The sequence below is a fragment of the Ranitomeya variabilis genome, chromosome 2 (genome assembly GCF_051348905.1).
Source record: "Ranitomeya variabilis isolate aRanVar5 chromosome 2, aRanVar5.hap1, whole genome shotgun sequence".
Lineage (NCBI taxonomy): Eukaryota > Metazoa > Chordata > Amphibia > Anura > Dendrobatidae > Ranitomeya > Ranitomeya variabilis.
Genome location: NC_135233.1, coordinates 863,018,140 through 863,040,434, shown reverse-complemented (window position 1 = coordinate 863,040,434; position 22,295 = coordinate 863,018,140). Strand labels below are relative to the sequence as shown.

Genomic DNA, 22,295 nt, shown 5'->3' with positions numbered 1-22,295 from the left:
GCTCAGTGCACAGTCCTACCCACTGTTTATATAAACTCTGCCTGCAATCACTGGTGACTGACAGCCTGGGCTTGCACTGTCTGCAGAGAACGCTCAAGCAAGCCAGCTTTGTCAGTCACCAGTGAGGTGAGTGTCGTCTTGTAAAACCAATGGGCGGAACGGTGCAGTAAACATTTTAGCCACATCCAGGGTGCATTGAGCCACCTTATTAGTACATTTGGTTTCAACTTCAGTTTCTGCAGGATGGAGGCAGTGATTAGAAGATTAAAGGTGCAATTTTTATATTATCTATATCCCCTACATGGCTATTGTGCTTAGTTTTTACTGTCAGTTTGGGCTTACACACTTCCTTTAACCCCTTAAGGACATATGATGCATATATATGTGATAAGTCTTGTATACCCCTTTAATGCGGGCTCCAGCACCAAGACCGCATCTTTTCCGGCAGATGACAGCTGATTTGATCAGATATCATGTGCCCCTAACAGTGGAATCGTATGCACGCAAAAAAAATAAGCCCTCACCCAGCTCCAGATCCTGAAAAATGGAGGCGGTGTAGATCTTGGAAAATGGCGGCATTTTTATTTTTTTGCAAACCTTGAATTTTTTCACCACTGAAATTTAAAAATATATATTTGATAATCTGCAAACAAATAATGAGATGGGGAATCATAATGGCAGATCAGAAATAGCATTTAGTAAGCAAGCAAATTCACCGTACTTGGATTTTTTCCCAATCTCCAGTACATTATATGGTAAAATCAATGGTGTCGTTCAAAAGTACAACTCATCCAGCAAAAAACAAGCCTTCACATGGCCATAATGATGGAAAAATGCAAAAAAAAGTTATGGTTATGGGAAGAAGGGGAGCAAAGAAGCAAAAATGAAAAAAGGGAAAATGGCCCTGGGTGAATTGGTTAATAGAAAGTCCCCAGTTGGAATGCTTTCCTGGTGGAACACATTCCTTTATGTACTTACAAAACTAGAGAAAATGTGGTTGTGAAAGGAGTCTAAGTGTCTTGTGTCCTGTAGGTACAAATTTTATAAAGTGATACATAGTTTGAGTTTGATAAGTCGTCAACTTCTTTCATGTCTAGATCTTTGCTTCCGTCATGAAGTATTTGATCTAAGGAACAGCTTCTTGGAATATGACCACAAAATATTTTCCAGTCTTCAATAGTGATCCAGACTCGCTTTATTAGTTTCTGCGTTAAAAAGCATCCCCAAGTATAATGATCTGCTTCTTCTATTTATCTGCAAAACCTAATATATTATTCAATAAAACCCACTCCACATGCTGAACTGCTGGCCGTTTCCAACATGAAAGGATCTGCGTTATCGTTAACTTGGATTGTTTAATCACTTTAAGATGAGAATGCCGCTATAGATGTGTAACTGTCACTGCATCCAGAGTTGTGGAATCCAAAAAATGTCATAAACTATGGAGGGAATTATTAGCATTTCTATTGGAAAATAGTGCACTTATCTCTGTGAAGTGTTATATGAGCAAGTCCCTTAGTTCCGTGTCTGGAGATCACACTTGGTGTACACTATATATCTCCTACTTTTCGGTTATAATATTGTCATTTCAGCTGTTTCTTGCATGTTTCTGAGAAAAAATAAGCATGAACTGCTGTAATAGTACCCAGCTATTTCGGTAATACAGAGGTGTTACCTGCAAACTTGTGCAAACATTCGCCCGTTGATGCTTATGGGCAGTGACGTAACTTGAAGCTTGTGGGCCCCAATGCAAAATTTCCAAGAGGGCTCCCAACTAACACTGTTCTTTAATAGTAATAGTGTTTTTTTATGGGGCAAATGGTCCTTTTGGACTCTCCTAGTTTTCAGGGCCTGGGTGCGATTGCAACCCTTGCACCTATGATCGTCACACCTCTGCTTGTGGGGACCGTACTCTCGAGTTCTTCTAGTTATGCAACGACAAAATCTACAAAACCTAATAATGTGGTACCACCAATCAGTTTGAATGTGCAAATAGCAAGGTAGGACTGTAGTTCAATAAAATATAACTTTTAATTCACTCTATTAAAAAGAGCCTGACAGACTCATACAACCAACATAGACTTCCAAAGCATAACAAACAACGTACAAATACTAACAGATGCTCCCAGTGAGCTCTGCAAAAACTCCAGCACGGTGACGAAAAATACACCTAATCTCATGGAAACTTACACCATACAAAAGGTTTTTTTCAATGTTTCCTCCACAGCCTGTATATGAGCTTTATAGCAGGTCAAAGCAATGAAGCCATTAATAATTGCTACTGAAATATAGGAACGGTCTCACCCAAGATATAAGTTCCAACGACAAAATCTAAAATCGCTGCACAGCTAGGCAAATTTTTTATTTTCCGTTTCTAGGACTGCATAAAAATGTTAAGTTTTTCCTGCATAATTGCAAAGTTGTACATATTTTTATTACAGAGGTGAATCTTAAAGACTTTTATTTAAAGGGGGTGTCCTGTCTGGTTGCGCATCGTTCCACGTGTAAAGTGCCCAAGCGAGGTAGTCTTGGGGGAATTGCTGCTTCCACTCGCTCTGGCACTCTACAGACAATACATGTCATGATGTGCTGCTATGTGTGGAGTGCATCACACTTCCATGGTCAGTTGACTCCAGGTTTCCCTCTTCTGGAACCTTGGCAGCAATCGATCCAGGGGACACAGGTTTTGTAAAAACAATCAAACTTTTACTGGACAATTGGCAGTCTTTACAAGCAGGCATATAGGATAAGGCCCAACTGGTTGTCGTCTTTCTCAAAGGTACCAAACACAACTTAAGCCCTGGTTCTCAGTATTGGTAGAGTCTCCCTCTTCCTATCTTCACTAGCAATAGGAAGTCTTCTCCACCACTAGCAGTGCACCTAGATTGCAACACCACCCTCCTCATAGAGTTTGAATCTAATTTTATAGTCTGAGTGCACCCAATACCCCCGACATGCATCTCAAGGTTCCTCCAAGCCAGTAGATGGAATCAAATAGAAGGGTATTTTTGGCAATTCACTTCCCCGAGTATTGGGCCCATGTTGTCCCTAGCAGCCCAATGCATGAGACTGCTACTGTCACTTTACAAAACTGCACTGCATTGAACTGTCACTTCCTGAACTTGGAATTAACTCTTATTTCCCCCTTCCCAAAATGGGCCAGCCATTACAGTTAATCCTGCCTAGGCTAGACTGCATCCCCAGTGAGTCTTACCCCTGACAATATGTATGAATATAAAATACATCACTTCTGCACACGTTCACATCGATCCTCCTGCAATTCAATTGTAGGGTACCGATTATTGGCCATGGAAGCTGGAGGACTGTAGTAGGCCCTATTGACTACCATGACAATGCTCTTATGAAGACCTATCTGTAACTGGGCTTTGTAAGAGACCGTGATTTTTATGTAGAGCAATACTGTTCTATTGCAGTATACATTATAATGGATCAAATGATCTCAGGTTCAAATAAAAGAAAATATTTTTAAAGATAAAATCTCACACTTCCACTATTTAGTCAGTATTTGGTCAGTACATTACCTCAGCATTTGTAAGCCAAAACCAGGAGTGAGTGAAAACGCAGAAGTGGTGACGTGTTTCTATTTTATTTTTCCTCTGATTGTCCCACTCCTGATTTTAGCTTACAGATACTGATGTAAAATACTGACCAAATACTGAAAGTGTGAAAGTGGCCTAAAGATTAGGATTTAATGTTGGCAGCGGATTAATCTCTGTACTGTCTGAACGTTCAACAGTAGATATATGTTTAACAAACAACACCGCTTATAATTGGTATTTCTGATAGCTTAGTATCTTAGCATCTTGTCTGTTACCTTGTCCAGTGAAAGTAAAACTGTGCTTCAGCTACACAGACACACATTGAGTGAACAGGGACTTCCTGTTTTTTTGTTTTTTTTTAATATAATGATAGAAACTCATGCATTATTAAACAGTAACTAGTAGTTGATGCAGTATATACAATATATACTGTATATCAGCTGGTCAGTCTCACAATAAACAAACTCAATTATGCCATGTTATATCAAATCATGCAGGCGATGATGTTTAATGTCAATGTGTTTAGTTCTCACATTGATCATCTCACTGCATGCAAGTATAATGCATCTTTGGTTTTCTTCATAAATCACCTTTTGTTGTGTTAATGGCTTACTAATATCACCTAATCATTGGTTTTACCAAATGACCTCTTGACTTGCGTGGGCTGCAGACACATACTCTGCTTCTGTAGATGACAAGTCTACAGATACCTGTTTTCTGCTGGAAAAGAAATTGAACTTTCTCCAAGCCTGTAAAAATAGCATACTTCTTCCACTTTCACAAATTGTCTGGTTCCTTCATTCTGCTACACCATTTTGTTCAAATTTGTGTGGTATAGTGGTCTGAAAGACGATTTCATTTTTCTTTAAATGTTTTGTGTCTCATTACTTGAATATTCAGATCCACTGTAATAACATCAGCAAGTTGTTTTTGAACTAAGTTTATTATTGCTTCTGGGTCTCTATGTGCAAGACGCCTGTGCTATACATGGATACCATTATTGTGCTGTTCATTTTTAGCATTGCATACCCTTTCCTTGCATTTTAGCTTGTACAACTCATCTTTGAATTTTCCTTCTTCTAGTGTGTGACCTTTTGAGATGATACAGCTGTCATCTTTAAATATAACTTCATTTTGTTGTCATGTGAATTTCTTCACAAATAAAAGATTGCTTCAAGACTAGGTACATAGAGCACATCCTTTACTGGGATCTATCTGCTTTGTGCCCTAAAAACTCATTTGTTCAGATTGGCCTACCACCTCAACGCATTAACCTAACTATCCCTGTGTGGCCTATTAAAAAACAAACCAAAAAATACATAATCAGGTTCCTCGCATCATGTTCTCATACACTTTATGCAGTTAATAGCACTCTGTGTCTGTACTGCTACATACTTAGGCAGTTAACTGGTTCATGCAGCTTTACATGAACACCCGAGCCTTACACTATGGCTGGTCCAAATAACTAAAGCAATTGTTACCATCCACCCGTCGTGTCTCCCCTTTTCCTCATAGTTTGTAAGCTTGCGAGCAGGGCCCTCATTCCTCCTGGTATCTATTTTGAACTGTGATTTCTGTTATGCTGTAATGTCTATTGTCTGTACAAGTCCCCTCTATAATTTGTAAAGCGCTGCGGAATATGTTGGCGCTATATAAATAAAAATTATTATTATTATTATTTATGTTGGGGAGACTTGACAATTCATGTAACCATCTCCTATTATCTCTGAACTCATATTCTGACCATTAGCCAAGATCACTTTCTCTGACTTATTTTGATCTAGGTGAGAGAAGCTTTTGTCATTAGTCATATAACTACCGTATTTTTCGGACTATAAGACGCACCGTAATATAAGACGCACCCCAAATTTGGGGTGAAAATTGCAGAAAAAAAGATTTTTTGTAATATGGGGGTCCGTCTTATTGTCTGAATTTAAGATCTCTTACCTGAGGGCAGGCAGTGGCAGAGCAGGGTCACAGGAGGCATGGTGGTGGCAGAGGTGAGGTGATGCTGAGGTGGGGTGGGCGGAACGGCGTGCACCTGAGCAGGGTCCCATCCTGCTTAGGTGGGCGACGCCATGGCCTGGTGTCCATGGGGAGGTTGCTGTGGCGGCGGCAGATGTGCGGTCACTTCCTCAGGCGGCGGTTGCCAGGGTCCCTTCCACATTTGAGGTGACGCCACAGCAGTAGTGAAGGAGAGCAGCAGAGCTGGGTGAGTCACGGTTTTCCTGGTGGTGGCGGGCTTACCGGCATTGTGGCGGTGACAGAGGTGCGGGGATGATGTGGCGCAGTGAGCTGTATGGCGTGAGCAGGGTCCCGTCCATATTTGAGGTGAATCCGCGGCCCGGTATTGATGGAGAGCAGCAGAGCTGGGTGAGTTACAAATTTTTCCGGTGGCGGCGGCCATCTTGCTAAGGCCGCGCGTGCGCAGATTCACTACTCTGCGTCCCAGGGCTTCAGGAAAATGGCCGCGGGAGGCCGCGCGTGCGCAGATGGAGATCGCGGCGGCCATTTTCCTGAAGCCGAGATCTCAATCTGCGAACTCGGCTTCAGGAAAATGGCCACCGCGATCTCCATCTGCGCACGCGCGGCCTCCCGTGGCCATTTTCCTGAAGCCCTGGGACGCAGAGTAGTGAATCTGCGCACGCGCGGCCTCAGCAAGATGGCCGCCACCACCGGAAAAATTTGTAACTCACCCAGCTCTGCTGCTCTCCATCAATACCGGGCCGCGGATTCACTTCAAATATGGACGGGACCCTGCTCACGCCATACAGCTCACCGCGCCACATCATCCCCGCACCTCTGTCGCCGCCACAATGCCGGTAAGTCTGCGTTCCAACTATAAGATGCACCCCCCATTTTCCTCACAATTTTTGGGGTGAAAAAGTGCGTCTTATAGTCGGACAAATACGGTAATTGCCCTAGAGTCTAACACCATGCATGATTTGATATACTTGCATTATCAGTGAATGCAGTTTCAGTACTTGAAGTGTCATATTCCTCAGTAATTGCACTTTTAACCATTTGATTATTGTGCTTTTTCATCTGATTCATTCTAGCTTTCCAGACGCTGCAGTCAGCCTTTAGGTGCTCTGATTTGTTGCAGACAATACACTCATGTGTACTATTACTTTTATTTTTAGGTAGATCTTTGGTTTTTAATGCTGATTCTGCTTTGTATACCCCACTGTTGCTTACACACTCTGTCTTTTACTTATACCCATCTACAAGCTTTCCTCTGACATACTCCAATGTAATCTCATAATCTGGGCTCTCATCTAGTGCAGTTACAAGTGTGTCATAGCTTTCTGATAGACTGCTTAGTAGTAGTACAGCAACATGCAAATCCTTTAGATCTTCCCCAATACACCGCAGGCGCTGCACAATTTCTAGAGTATTTCTTACGTAATCCTGCATATCTTGGCCCATATTTAGCTTAGGCTGAAACAGCTTTCTCATTAAATAGAAATTATTGCAGAGATTTATCCTTTCATGTACTTTCTGCAGCTGTTCCCACATTTCTTTTGCAGTTTCATATTTTGGTGCAGTGGTTGGCACAGCAGCCTTGCAGCGCTGGAGTCCTGGGTTCAAACCCCACCAAGGACAACATCTGCAAAGAGTTTGTATGTTCTCTCCGTGTTTGTGTGGGTTTCCTCCGGGTACTCCGGTTTCCTCCCACATCCCAAAGACATACTGTTAGGGAACCTAGATTGTGATCCCCAACGGGGACAGCGATGATAATGTGTGCAACCTGTAAAGCGCTGCGGAATATTTTAGCGCTATATAAAAATAAAGATTATTATTATTATTATTATTATTATTTAGATACATGCTCAGTGTGATCATCCTCTATACTGAGGGAGATGGTGCTTTGTGCTTTTTGTTTTTTCTCTACCCAGTCTTCTGGTAGTGGGTAAGGTCTAGACACCCGTGTGTATTTCCAAGTACCTTCTCTTAGCAGCATCTTTACCTTGAATTTCCAGGATAGGTACTTCTGGTTTGTAACAGTTGGCATTGTGAACTTCAGAGTTTCTGCGGGTGGCCATGTTTGCTTTTTATTGATACACTGTTTTTCTATCTCCTTTGGTATGTTCTCTGTGTCTTTGGTTTTCTGAGCCCACACATAACCTGTTGGCAGCAGATTAATCTCTGTACTGTCCAGCTGTTCAACAGTGAATATATGTTTATTCAGGAACAAAGATAACACAGCTTACAACTGGTATTTCTCATAGCTTAGGATCATAGCATCTTGTCTGTCAGCTTGCAAACTGAAAGTAAAACTGTGCTTCAACCACACACACATAGTGAGCATGGTTAACCTAGTCTTACCTGTATGCCCCATAGCTGCGGTCTAGATGTTGAGAAATACACATTTAATCTTTTAAGGTAATGATTTCTTCCAGGCTTCGGGGCGTGCGGTGCTTGGAAGAAATCTCTGCCTCCACTCTTCATTACAATACCACCCCCACCCATGCACATCACACTGCCTTGTGAAGTGCAGTTGCAGCATCGTAATCCCACGCACACATTTGCGCAGTTATGAATACATTCTATGGGCAGTGTCATCATTCTACTTCTGCACAGTTGCAGTTATTGACAATATAACACTATTGCTAGAGAGAGAAACTAATGCAATATTAAACAGTTATAAAAAGTAGTTTATGCAGTATATACAATAATAAGCGTTATTACAACATTTACTCAGCGTCAAAGTTCTTTACATTAAATACCATTAGTTTGGGGTATAAAATCCTGATGGCAGGTTCTTGTTAAGAATATACAGTGGGTACGGAAAGTATTCATACCCCTTTACATTTTTCACTCTTTGTTTCATTGCAGCCATTTGATAAATTCAAAAAAGTTCATTTTTTTTCTCATTAATGTACACTCTCACTCTGCACACCATCTTGACTGAAAAAAACAGAAATGTAGTAATTTTGGCAAATTTATTACAAATGAATAACTGAAATATCACACGGTGATAAGTATTCAGACCCTTTGCTCAGTATTGAGTAGAAGCACCTTTTGAGCTAGTACAGCCATAAGTCTTCTTGGGAATGATACAACAAGTTTTTCACACCTGGATTTGGGGATCCTCTGCCATTATTCCTTGCAAATCTTCTCCAGTTCCGTCAGGTTGGATGGTGAACATTGGTGGACAGCTATTTTCAGGTCTCTCCAGAGATGCTCAATTGAGTTTAGGTCAGGGCTCTGGCTGGGCCAGTCAAGAATGGTCACAGAGTTGTTCTGAAGCCACTCCTTTGTTATTTTAGCTGTGTGCTTAGGGTCATTGTCTTGTTGGAAGGTGAACCTTCATCCAAGTCTGAGGTCCAGAGCACTCTGGAAGAGGTTTTCATCCAAGATATCTCTGTACTTGGCCGCATTCATGTATCCTTCAATGACATCCTGTCATTCTGTCCCTGCAGCTGAAAAACACCCCAATAGTATGATGCTGCCACCAGCATGTTTCACTGTTGGGATTGTATTGGGCATGTGATGAGCAGTGCCTGGTTTTCTCCACACATACCGCTTAGAATTATCACCAAAAAGGTCTATCTTCGTAGCCTCAGACCAGAGAATCTTTTTTTCTCATAGTCTGGGAGTCCTTCATGTGTATTTTTTTAGCAAACTCTGTGCGGGCTTTTATATGTCTTTCACTGAGGAGATGCTTCCATCGGGCTACTCTGCCATAAAGGCCAGACTGACGGATCGCTGTAGTGATAGTTCCACAAAGTCAGCTATCTCCCATCTCCCCTCTGCATCTACTGGAGCTCAGCTACAGTGATCTTGGGGTTCTTCTTTACCTCTCTCACCAAGGTTCTTCTCCCACGATTGCTCAGTTTGGCTGGACGGCCAGGTCTAGGAAGACTTCTGGTGGTCCGAAACTTCTTCCATTTAAGGATTATGGAGGCCACTGTGCTCTTAGGATCCTTGAGTACTGCAAAAATTCTTTTGTAACCTTGGCCAGATATGTGCCTCGCCACAATTCTGTCTCTGAGCTCCTTGGCCAATTCCTTTGACCTCATGATTCTCATTTGGTCTGACATGCACTGTGAGCTGTGAGGTCTTATATAAACAGGTGTGTGCCTTTCTAAATCAAGTCCTATCAGTTTAATTAAACACAGCTGGACTCCAATGAAGGAGTAGATCCGTCTCAAGGAGGATCAAAAGGAAATGGACAGCATGTGACTATAATGCTGTAGATAAGCCCCCGGTCTGACCTGAAAGATAAGAATAATACCTTTTATTATACTCACCTCGGGGGGCAGTCCGGTCCAATGGATGTCGCAGGTTCGGGTCCGGCGCCTCCCATCTTCTTGTGCTACCGCCCTCCTGTTGTTTCATCGCTCCCTGTTGTGAGCAGATCAAAGTACTAGAGTGCGCAGGTGCTGGGAAAGGGCAGAGAGGCCCAGCGCTAGCGCACTGCAGTACTTTACTCTGCCCCCCACAGGGCAGACCAAAATCCCACAATCTGTCTGCTATTTTATCTTTCTTTTCTGCTCGCTTTCTAAACCTGAACATGGATAAAACAGAATTCATTACCTTTCCCTATCTCACTCTTCCCCTCTACAAGACCAATCCATCAATTTCAATGGCTGCTCACTTTTCCCAGTCCCGCATGCTCAGTGCCTTGGGGTGATACTCGATTGTGCCCTCTCTTTCAAGCCACATATCCAAGTCCTTGCCTCCTCCTGCCGACTCCAACTCAAAAACATTTCCCGGGTCCGTACGTTCCTTGACCAAGAAACTGCAAAACTGCTCATGCATGCCCTCATTATCTCCCGCCTTGACTATTGCAACCTCCTACTCTCTGGACTCCCCTCTAGCACTCTTGCACCAATCCAATCTATCCTAAACTCTGCTGCCCAACTAATCCACCTTTATCCCTGTTATTCTCAGCCTCTCCTCTCTGCCAAGCCCTTCACTGGCTTCCTATTGTCCAGAGGCTCCAGTTCAAAACCCTAACTATGACATACAAAGCCATCCACAACCTGTCTCCTCCATACATCTGTGACATGGTCTCCTGGTGCTTACCTTCATGCAACCTTCGATCCTTTCAAGATCTCCTACTCTACTCCGCTCTTATCTCTACTTCCCACAACCGCATACAAGACTTCTCCCATGCTTTTCCCATACTCTGGAACTCTCTTCCCCCAACACATCAGACTTTCACCTACCACGGAAACCTTCAAAAGGAACCTGAAGACCCACCTCTTCTGACAAGCCTACAACCTACAGTGATCCTCAGTCTACTGACCCGCCGCACAACCAGCTCTACCCTCTCACCAATCCACCGTAGACTGTGAGCCCTAACGGGCAGGGTCCTCTCTCCTTCTGTACTTGTGTGTGCCTTGTATTGCTCATGTTTATTGTACTTGTCTGTGTATGCCCCTTTATTCACATATAAAGCGCCATGGAATAAATGGCGCTATAGAAATGAATAATTATAAGATAATATATCCCCTGCTGTAATTATATAAAGTCATGAAAGAGTAATAAGATCATTCTGCTTCTGCTGGAATTGAGAAGTCTATAGTCTTCAGGCTATGACATGCCAAATGTAACGTTCAGACAGATAACATTTGGATGAAAAGTTTCCATAGATGCAAATTATGATGTTATTTTTTATAGATGACATCATGTCATGTCATAATTTTACCTCTATACATGTCACTAGTGCGACCACACTTAGAATGCTGTGTACAGTTCTCCGGTGTATAAGAAAGACATAGCTGAACTAGAGTGGGTGCCGAGAAGAGCAACCAAGGTTATTAGAGGACTGGGAGGTCTGCAATACCAAGACAGGTTATTACACTTGGGGTTATTTAGTTTGGAAAAACGAAGACTAAGGGGTGATCTTATTACAATGTATAAATACATGAGGGGGCAGTACAAAGACCTTTCTGCTGATCTGATCATAGACTGGTGACAGGGACAAGGGGGCATCCTCTACGTCTGGAGGAAAGAAGGTTTAAGCATAATAACAGATGCCGATTCGTTACAGTAAGAGCAGTAAGACTATGGACCTCTCTTTGGTATGATGTTGTAATGAGTGATTCATTACTAAAATTTAAGAAGGGACTGGATGCCTTTCTGGAAAAGTATAATGTTATACAGGTTATACATCCTAGATTTCTTGATAGGGCGTTGATCCAGGGAACTAGTCTGATTGTCGTATATGGAGTCAGGAAGGAATTTTTTTTCCCCAATGTGGAGCTTACTCTTTGCCACATGGTTTTTTTTTGCCTTCCTCTGGATGAACATGTTAGGGCATGTTAGGTTAGGCTATGGGTTGAACTAGATGGACTTAATCTCTTCCTTCAACCTTAAAAACTACATCACTATGTTATTTTCTGTGAGGCAAGTTCTGTTTGACCCCTAATAATACTTGTCTTTGTGTAGTGGATGTGAATACTTTCATACCCAATGATGACAAAAGTATTCTCGGAGTGCCACAATATAATTTATTATTGTACGTCTTTGTTTAGTAGATGTACAAGTGATCTGATGCTAGTGCCAGCTCTTGTTTGGTTATGCAGATGTAACATTTCCACATGAAAGGGCATTATTTACACTTTTCTATGACCTTTGTTTCCATGTTGTCAAGTAGTAAAGAAAGAAAATTCTCAAACATTTTCCACTGCAGATTTAATTGTATTTTTGAGACTTACAATACTAAAGTGATTTCAAAGAAAAGATTGAAATTAGTAATAGTTCAAAAGACTTCTGTGTCCTGCTGCATGCTAAGCAACAACTGGAGAAGTACAGCAAACCTATATATTTCACTGATTAAAGAGCTTGTTCAATACTTTTTTAGCTTCAGAAAACTTGAACATTAGGGTCTCTTTCCAGCCATATGAATATTTGGCTGCTGCAGCCAATCATTGGCCTCTTTGGCCACTTGCCATCCCCTGAGGAAGCAAGGAGACTTTCAGGGAGTTCGGGCAGCAGTATGAGCAGGGCATTTGGGGATCGCTAGGTGAAAATCATATTATTTGTTATTCTTACACAGTGCTCTAGTGTTCTTTTATAAATAGAAAAAGTAGTGAACGACACATTTTGCCTGAATAGGTATGTTGGCAGTGCTGCTTAAAAGAGTGAGATCACGAAGAGAACACCTTATAAATAGAAGGTCCAGGGATGACCTAATCACAGTTGGCCTTGCTTCTCTCACTCCTTGCAGAGTCTGACCATACATTTTGCTGGTGTACATTGTGTTAGTACAGTCAAAGTGTAGTATTACATGCTGGTCATTTAAATGGCCAACAATGTAATACTATGAAACCTCAGGTCTGCCAGAATGGGAACTATTCTGCCAGTATGTTCTCTGCTCTGGCTTTCATATTCAATATACCTGATAGTTGCCTAATGGGCAAAGCAGAGTGTGAACTTTATGCATACTGTAGTGTATGCATTCTGTACCAAAAGGAAAAAAACCCTCTATAATAAAAGTAAAATAAAAAGTCTAGTGAACTTAACTTGAAAGCTTAGGCTCAGTGCATACTACATGTAATCCTTATGATATGCTTGGAGCTTTTCCTAAGGTATAAGCAAATGCGTGAAATATATCAATTGGGCCTCAATTACCATGGGATACACATTATTTATTTTGCAATCTGGGCAGCTTTTTTGTCCTGGATTTTTTCACATGCTGCAGAGCACTTAATTTACAACACGGGTGCAACCATGTCACTGGTCCGAACTGTCAATCTTCAGGAGAGTGCAGCTCTACTGGCAAACATGTAGCTCACAGGCTGGGGAGCTCTGTGCTCCTGAATAAAGAAGATGCAACAAACCACATAAACAATATTTTAATATGGTTTTAATTTTTTAAGAATATTCATCTCCTTTATTTAAACATAGGGGATCATCTAGTACCTTTAAACAATGATGCATGCTGGTGAAAGGAGTCCTGAAATCTTACCTGTTGAAGAATCAGATTATGCTTACAGCTGACCTAGCAAACTACAATATAGCTTACGTGTTTTGGTATACAAAAAGATTGTATGAACTCATATTAAAATGAATGGTCATTCACAACCACAGCTCTTGGTGACCATAAATATAGTGTATGTACAGTACAGACCAAAAGTTTGGACACACCTTCTCATTTAAAGATTTTTCTGTATTTTCATGACTATGAAAATTGTACATTCACACTGAAGGCATCAAAATTATGAATTAACACCTGTGGAATTATATACTTAACAAAAGTGTGAAACAACTGAAAATATGTCTTATATTCTAGGTTCTTCAAAGTAGCCACCTTTTGCTTTGATGACTGCTTTGCACACTCTTGACTCTTGGTCTGTACTGTGTGTATGTATATATATATATATATATATATATATATATATATATATATATATATATATATATATATATACAAAGTTTGTTTCTTGTCCAATATTTTCTACATAGCTATAAAGAAAAAGGGCACTTGATTTTAGGTGAATACTTTTCTTGACTTCTTATAAAAGTTTTTCATAAAGATAGAGTTTGGAATCATATTCATTGAGAAGTTTGATGGGCATCTTACGCAGGTTCCTAATTGAAGCTGTATTTTGTATAACAAGTGTTTTGTAAAAAAAAGACTGCCTCTGTCTATTTTTTCTAAGGTCGCAATGTCCCTTACGTCCGACCATAACATGAGTGGTAGTTCATAGGACATCTGCTCTTTAATCATAAGCTTTAGCTTCCTCTTTTAAAGACAAGTTTTCAAAAACCACTGAGATATATTTAGCAAAACAAACAGGAGTGATTTTTAAATAGAAAGTGGGATTGTTATTATTTTAAATGGGATGCCTAGTTAAAAAGATCTAAACATATTCTGAAATATGCTTAAAAAAGAAAGCTTTTAAAATGTAAGTTATCCAAGGTGGTTTAGTCTTCAGTAATCTACTAAGGTCCTGAGACCCAGTAGCTCCTGTTCTGATTTGCTCCCAACACAGGACTTTTGTTTTTTTGTGCTGTGAGTGAAGGGAGCTGGCTTATTTGCTTGTCTCATTTGCTAGACCAGACCCATTTTCTGTTACTGCCCACATATAGAGAGAGAAGAAGGCTCATTAGATTTTTAAAGTGAGCCAGACGGTCATCTCCCTTCATACAAAGCACTGATGAAATGCCAGCAAAGTAAACTCTACTGGGTCGTGAACAAGTGTGAAGTAGTTGTGCCAGCACCTGACAACATAGCAAATATCTGAAGATTGGGCACCTTGCATAATTAAAGTTTATTAGTAAATTGTATAGTTTACTATTTTAAGCATATTTTGGTGTGTTTTTAATGGACAACCCCTTAAAGATGCTTTTATCCTGAGTTATTTCTAATTAACTCTTCACCAAAAGATTTGCAAAAGGCAAATGTGATTCGTTACTGGTGGAACCAAGGCAATGGTTGCACTAAAATGTTCTCAGTTAACACAGATAGTAATAATTGGATTATAGTCATGATATATTAGATAGACTAGATAGATACAAAAAAATGGAAGCAGCACTCCAAAACAGTGCAAATTATAGGACCATAATGATCCATGTGGCGACGTTTCATTTGATAGTGTGAACTTTTCTCATGGCTTGATGATCAAAGAGAGGCCACACAATTATAGTGGTAAAATTTGCCGTATACATCAGCTGAACCCAATTGTCATGATCCGGGCCGGGGTTTGTTTCATGCTATTTTCTCCCTGGTCCGGTCATGCGGGGGTTAACCTTCTTTGCCTCATTTTTTATTCTGTGTGGCTATTTCAGTCTGCTGTGGCCTGCATAGCAATGTCAGTGATAGTTCATGCTCCCAGGCTAGAGCAGCTGAACCCTTGATACCGTGTGTTGTCCTCTGCCCGTTTACTCTGTTCCCATGACTTCCTTTTCCTGCCACCCCGCTAGTCTTAGTGTTTGCTCCCTGTGCTTGGACCTCTTGGTATGTGACCCGGCTTGTCTTCTGACCTATTTTACAGTCTCTCGTCTCGGTTATCTCTGTTCCCGTCTGGCTCTGACTTCTGGTTTGTACTTGACCACGTGTATTGCTGTGACCTCTAGTACTTCTTGTCCTGACTGGTTCTTACTTGGCTCGCCTGACCTCCCTCTCGCCACCTGGTGGTGCTTGTGCTGCTTCTCAGTGGTGTTACGTGTTGTGAACTCTATTTCTGGGCTCCCTCTTGTGGTCACAAGTGGTACTGTGTGAGTGCTGTCTTTCTGCAGGTTTGTGACTGGCATCAGCTGTCTCGTTATCTGTGGGCTGGTTTTCTATTTAAGCTCACTTGGACTCTCAGTCTATGCCTGCTGTCGTTGTATTCAGTGCTATTCTGATTGCTCCTGTCTACATCCGTTATCAGTCTCTCCATGAGAAGCTAAGTTCTGTTTGCTTATTCTTGCTCATCTATGTTCAATATGTTTCCTAGAATATTATGAGTTTTGTCCAGCTTGCTAATATGTGATTTCTCTGCTTGCTGGTAGCTCTGGGGTGCTGAGTTGCTCCCCCCACATCGTTAGTTGGTGTGGGGGTTCTCGCATTCTCTGCGTGGATATTTTTGTATAGGGTTTTTTACTGACCGCACAGATCCCTTGCTATTTTCTGCTATCTAGTGTTAGCGGGCCTCATTTGCTTAACCTGTTTCATCTCTGCGTTTGTCTTTTCCTCTTAACTCACTGTTATTATTTGTGGGGGGCTGTTCTATATCTTTGGGGTTATTTCTCTGAGGCAAGTGAGGTCTTACTTTATCTCTAGGGGTAGTCAGTTTCTCAGGTCGTGAAGAGACGTCTAGGATTTCAGGAAACGTTCCACGACTACCTTTAGTGTGTTTGGTTAGGATCAGGTTTGCGGTCAGTCCAGTTACCACATCCCAGAGCTTGTCCTATTATCTCTGACTTAGCTGGTTAGATTTGTGATCCTAAGCCACTGGGATCATAACAGTTACGCTGTGTGTGCAACCTTTTTTCCCTTATCAGCATCTCCTGGTGGAAGTTGCACTAAACTGCACTGCAGCAGCATTTCACCTATGACTTGTAATTTTTTTTTTTTTTTTTTACAAATTTTTAAACAGTTCTCTACACTTTTTTGGACAGCGCATGGGGTCAAACAATGGAGTAAGATTTTTTTCCGTCAAGTGATAGATCCGTCCCTTGCATCAAATAAACTGTTTTTTGTTTGTTTCTATAACGGAGCAAAAAATACGTAATTTTTGACTCTAAAGTGAACATGGCCTAATTTCTGTCCATGTAATTAGATATCGGCTTCGTGTAACTTTTCCTCTTTCACTTCCCACATGGTGTGTATTTGAAAGGCTTTCCCAGCTGCTGTCTTTCCATCCCAATGACCCTTGTTTCTAGGATGATATATTTCTGTGTTGGAATTAGATTCTCTTTGGAATGAGTCAGCTGAGAGTACATCCTGTGCAGTCTGAGGGCAGCGGCCTGTAATCTCTGTACTGGCTGCTGGGCATAAACAAGGGTCTTTAACGTCTTGGTGACAAATCCCCTCTTGGTATTTTTTTAACTACAGTATTTCTCAAGGGAACCTCTGTCATATCAAGTAAAACATACAGTGATGACGTGGGAACATTTCTAATTAAAAAGCCTATGTTTAGTAAGCTGAGAGGATCATTCCTTCCTACTACAATTAATCTTGTACTTAGCTTTGTTGTGTACTATGGGGGCGATTCATAGCGATTTTCATGCCTCTTAATGAATCGGGCGCAGTGGCGTGCACCTCGCCACAAATCTTACTCCAACCCATGTAGTGAAGCGAATGCCTCTGCCTCCCCCGTTCCGCCCCAGCTTCGTCCACTTTGAGCTGGGGCGAGAATGGCATTAACATGGCAAAAGTCACATTTTTTTTGCGCAACCTTAAGTAAGTTTGTGAAAAAATGCTACTTTTTGAAGCTTTTTTTGCCAATCAGGCAAAAATGGTTTGATGAATAGCCCCCTATGTGTGTTGTATTATGAACTGAGGGTCACAAGTCTCTTTTAATCTATGAATTGCCATTTTTTCATGTATTGTTTTAGAGCTGTTGTAAATAAGAAATACTAGGGCATATAGCTACAAATGTTAGGATTGGGTACGTCATGCATCATCGTGTCGCAGCTTGGTTTCTATTTTAAAGGCTAATCTACATAGTTCAGAACTCTGTACTTTATGGTTACCCACATAAATGATATGTTCAGCTTAGCTGCCAGAGAATTGAACACTGCAGAGAGCTTGCAGGAATTTTCACTTGCGCCCACCTCAATCTTGTGTATGTATCTGTTCATGTAGCTGGCAATATACTAAGGAAATAATTTGGGCCTGTCAGTATCCGGCTGGTACTGCGTGCTGAGTCAGTAACGTAGCTGGAACATGTTGTAGGCTCGCCCGTTCCACCCCTAAGTTAAGTACACATTACTGGAATTAACCGCTCTGGCATGTCAGAATAACAAGATCAAGAGGGGCATTTTCTGAGCGTCACCATAGTCTGTCAGTTTTCTTTTCCATATTCCAATTTGTTTTTATTATGACGGACAGAGCCTCTGTTATTAATACTAACCCACACGTCATCCACCTCTAGCTATATTTATATGGAACACTTCATCTATATTTAATAGTGGTTTTTACTGTCTATGTTAGTGAATTGATTCGAAAACAGGAAATGTGCAATGGTAGGAAAACACACGATCCACTTATCCTTCCACATGGACCATGGCACTGCTGATGAGTTGGATGTTTATAGCCATTTTTCCAAAACATTGTTAAATAACACAGGCTGCACAGCGCCAAGTAGAGTCTGAAATTTGTGATTTCTCTCTTCTTTTTCAAAGTATCTATTGTAAAGCCAATACTGTTTTGCAGATACATGTTAAGTATGCAGCCTCCAAAAATCTAACATTGTTTTCCATGATCAAAGTACATAGAGATGTGTTGTGATTTGTGTCTCCCTACAGGCTCAGACAAGCTTGTCGAGGAACTTTTGAATCCTAAGGTTGGTCACTGGAGCCAAGACATGTACCTTCTCTTGAAACCTATTGTAGAAGGAATATAACCCTAACCACAAACATATCGAAGTGCAATGAATCACTAATTCAAGCAGACAATGACTTAACTATATAACCTAAAGAACTGCTTTGAATAATCAATACATAACCCAAAATGATTAACAGACTATTTACTTTATTGTAAGGACACCAGTATGACAAAACAAGATAAAAGAAATATCAAAAGGACAATAATTAAAACACATGCAATGTAATAAAATAAGAAGTGGAGTAAATATTTTCATATATAAAGTGCAAGGGCACAAAGGACAGGTATATTAAGGTAGGAATTATAATTACCAAAAGTAAATGATAAACATAAAAGCCACAAATATGGATGAATGAAAAATAAGTGAAAAGAAATTACTTACCCGGGTTTATAGTGGATATGCAGCCTCCGCCGCCTCATACTCCAACATGCGATTCACACGAGCTTCCTCAGGGATTCATGGGGCAGGAGCGCTAAGCAGTAATTAAGTAAGAAGGAAATGTTTTCAGAAAACAATCAAATAAAACTCACACAGCTGCTAATAATACTCACCTTCTTGTGACGTCGCCGCAATCTGCCCAACGGAATGGTGACAGTGGCGGCAAGACAGTGCATGCGCCCTATAATTGGCAACTGAGTGAGTTTTATCTGATTAGTTCTGAAAACATTTCTTTCCTATTTAAGTCCTACTGGGCCCGCCTGCCCCATCAGTCCCTGAGGAAGCTTGTGTGAAACACGCATTAGAGTGTGGGTCGGTGGCAGCATCATCAACATGAACTCTGTTCAGTAATTTATTTTGATGATGATAATGATGTTTATCATTCACTTTTGGTAATTATAATTCCTATATACCGTATATACTCGAGTATAAGCCGAGATTTTCAGCCCAAATTTTTGGGCTGAAAGTGCCCCCTCGGCTTATACTCGAGTCACGGTCGGCGGGTGAGGGGGAGAGGGCGCTGAGGCATACTCGCCTAGTCCCGGCACTCCTGGCGCTCCCCCTGCCCGTCCCATGGTCTTCGGTGCCGCAGCTCTTCCCCTGTTCAGCGGTCACATGGGACTGCTCATTAGAGAAATGAATAGGCTGCTCCACCTCCCATAGGGGCGGAGCCGCATAATTCATTTCTCTAATCAGCGGTGCCGGTGACCGCTGACAGAGGAAGAGGCTGCGGCACCCGGAGACCAGCTGTCCGAGAGAAGGAGCGGGACGCCGGGAGCAGGTAAGTATTACATATTTACCTTCCCTCGTTCCAGACGCCGGGCGCCGCTCTGTCTTCGCGTCCTCTTGTTCTGACTGTTCAGGTCAGAGGGCGCGATGACGCATATAGTGTGCGCGCCGCCCTCTGCCTGATCAGTCAGTGCGGAGAGACACCGGGACGGGACGCTGAGGAGCTGCAAGCAAGAGAGGTGAGTATGTGGTTTTTTTTTTTGTTTTATTGCAGCAGCAGCAGCAATGGCACAGATTTATGTGGAGTATCTATGGGGCAACGGTGCAGAGCACTATATATAAGGCACAGCTTTATGTGGAGCATCTATGGGGCAACGGTGCAGAGCACTATATATAAGGCACAGCTTTATGTGAAGCATCTATGGGGCCATAATCAAAGGTCAAAGGTGCAGAGCATTATATATGGCACAGCTATCTATGGGGCCATAATCAAAGGTGCAGAGCATTGTATATGGCACAGCTATCTATGGGGCCATAATCAAAGGTGCAGAGCATTGTATATGGCACAGCTTTCTATGGAGCATCTATGGGGCCATAATGAACGGTGCAGAGCATTATATATGGCACAGCTTTATGTGGAGCGTCTATGGGGCCATAATGAACGGTGCAGAGCATTATATGTGGCACAGCTTTATGTGGAGCATCTATGGGGCCATAATGAACGGTATGGAGCATCTATTTTTAATTTTGAAATTCACCGGTAGCTGCTGCATTTTCCACCCTAGGCTTATACTCGAGTCAATAAGTTTTCCCAGTTTTTTGTGGCAAAATTAGGTGGGGGTCGGCTTATACTCGGGTCGGCTTATACTCGAGTATATACGGTACTTGTCCTTTTTGCACTTGCACTTTATACATGAATAGTATTACATTGTATCTGTTAGACAGAGTAGTGGTGTGTCACCTGCTGCCATAGTATTGAGAGACACACCACACATCAGCTTGAGAAGGCAGTGTGGTGTATAGAAAGGCAGTGTGGTGTATGGGTAGGCAAATTACGGAGAAGAAGAGAAAGTATTGAAGACAAAGAGGTGCTTGGCTGTGCAAGACTGACATGCTTGAGAGACTTACCACCTGATAGAAGTAAGAAGGCCAGGGAAGTGACGGATTTTAGAACAATTTGAAAATTTGTATCCCAGTGCAATCATAATTTCCCAAAGGACAAAAATAATATTGTATTTATACTGCTCAACAGTAGTAAAATAAAAAAAAGTATAAAAATGTGATTTTACTATTTTTACCCATTCCCTGCAAAAAGGTCAATAAATAAATTTTATATGTATTATTATAATTTATTATTATAGCGCCATTTGTTCCATGGCGCTTTACATATGAAAAGGGGTATACAAAAAAAAACTAGTAAAGTATTCTTAAACTTTAGCAATCATGACTGGAACAGGAGAGGAGAGGACCCTGCCCATGAGGGCTCACAATCTACAAGGGTTGGGTGAGGATACAGAAGGCGAGGGTAGAGCTGGTCGTGCAGTGGCTTGGTCGATTGGTGGTTACTGCTTGTCATAAGAGGTATGTCTTCAAGTTCTTTTTAAAGGTTTCCATAGTAGGCGAGAATCTGATATGTTGTGGTAGAAAGTTCCAGAGTAGGGGTAATGCATGGGAGAAAGCTTGTATGCAATTGTGGGAAGAGGAGATAAGAGGGGAGTAGAGAAGGAGATCTTGTGAGGATCAGAGGTTGCGTGCAGGCAAGCACTGGAAGACGAGGTCACAGATGTGTGGAGGACACAGGTTGTGAATGGCTTTGTATGTCATGGATTTTGAACTGGAGTCTTTGGGTAATGAGGAGTCAGTATAGGGATTTACAGAGAGGAGAGGCTGGGGAATAGCAGGGGGACAGGTGGATTAGTCAAGCAGCAGAGTTTAGAATAGATTGGAGGGGTGCGAGAGTGTTAGAGGGGAGCCAACAAAGCAGGAGGTTTGCAGTAGTCAAAAGATGATGAGGGTATGGACTAGGGTTTTTGCAGATTCTTGGTTGAGGAATGTACGGATCCGTGAAATATTTTTGAGTTGAAGTCGGCAGGAAGTGGAAAGGGCTTGGATATGTGGTTTGAAGGACAGATCAGTGTCAAGGATTACACCGAGGCAAGCGAGCTTGTGGGACTGGGGAGAGTGGGCAGCCATTTACTACAATGTCATTTACTACGAAGATGTAAATGGAGAAGAGCAGGGGCCCTAGGACTGAACCTTGCAGGACTCCGACAGATAGGAGTCGAGGTAAGTGGTGTGCGACTGGGAGATGCTGAATGTCCGGTCTGTTAGGTATGACGAGATCTAAGATAGGGCCAAGTCTGTAATGCCAAGAGATGACAATGTGTGAAGATACAGTTATATTAAAAAGTTTGGGCACCCCTATTAATCTTAAGCTTAATGTTTTATAAAAATTGTTATTTTTGCAACAGCTATTTCAGTTTCATATATCTAATAACTGTTGGACACAGTAATGTTTCTGCCTTGAAATGAGGTTTATTGTACTAACAGAAAATGTGCAATCTGCATTCAAACA

The 22,295-nt window shown here is 41.6% G+C and overlaps 1 protein-coding gene across 1 annotated transcript in view; it reads left to right on the top strand.

Annotated features, from left to right (window-relative positions):
* Positions 1–22,295, top strand: part of P3H2 (prolyl 3-hydroxylase 2) — a 333,781-nt gene that overhangs the window by 5,296 nt on the left and 306,190 nt on the right. The window lies entirely within an intron of this gene.